Here is a 357-nt window from a genome sequence, read left to right as displayed (position 1 = left end):
GTGTTAGGGGAAATTCATTCAAACCTCACTGCTAATGTTAATCTGTATTTGCAGCTACCCCACAATGCTAGCATCACTGCCTCAGTTCCACCTCAGATCATCAGGCATTAGAGTCTCATAAGGAGAGCAACCTAGATCCCTCCCATGCTCAGTTCACAATAAGGTTCATGCCTATGAGAAACTAATGCAGCTGCTGATCTGACAAGAGGTGGAGCTCAGGCAATAATGTGAGCTATGGGAAGCGGCTGTAAAGACAGATGAAGCTAGCTGGGCTCGGTGGCTCAGCCTGTAATCCCGTGCCTTTGGGAGGCTGAGGTGAGTGAATTGCCTGAGACCGCGGGTTCGAGACCCGCCTGG

The 357-nt window shown here is 50.4% G+C and overlaps 1 protein-coding gene across 1 annotated transcript in view; it reads right to left on the bottom strand.

Moving 5' to 3' along the window:
• The window catches only part of FHDC1 (FH2 domain containing 1), a 37,628-nt gene that overhangs the window by 18,299 nt on the left and 18,972 nt on the right, over window positions 1-357 (bottom strand). The window lies entirely within an intron of this gene.

The sequence above is a fragment of the Carlito syrichta genome, unplaced genomic scaffold, assembly GCF_000164805.1.
Source record: "Carlito syrichta isolate Samal-C Ts95f unplaced genomic scaffold, Tarsius_syrichta-2.0.1 Scaffold304553, whole genome shotgun sequence".
In the NCBI taxonomy this organism is placed as follows: domain Eukaryota; kingdom Metazoa; phylum Chordata; class Mammalia; order Primates; family Tarsiidae; genus Carlito; species Carlito syrichta.
This window is presented reverse-complemented; position numbering and strand designations above follow the sequence as displayed.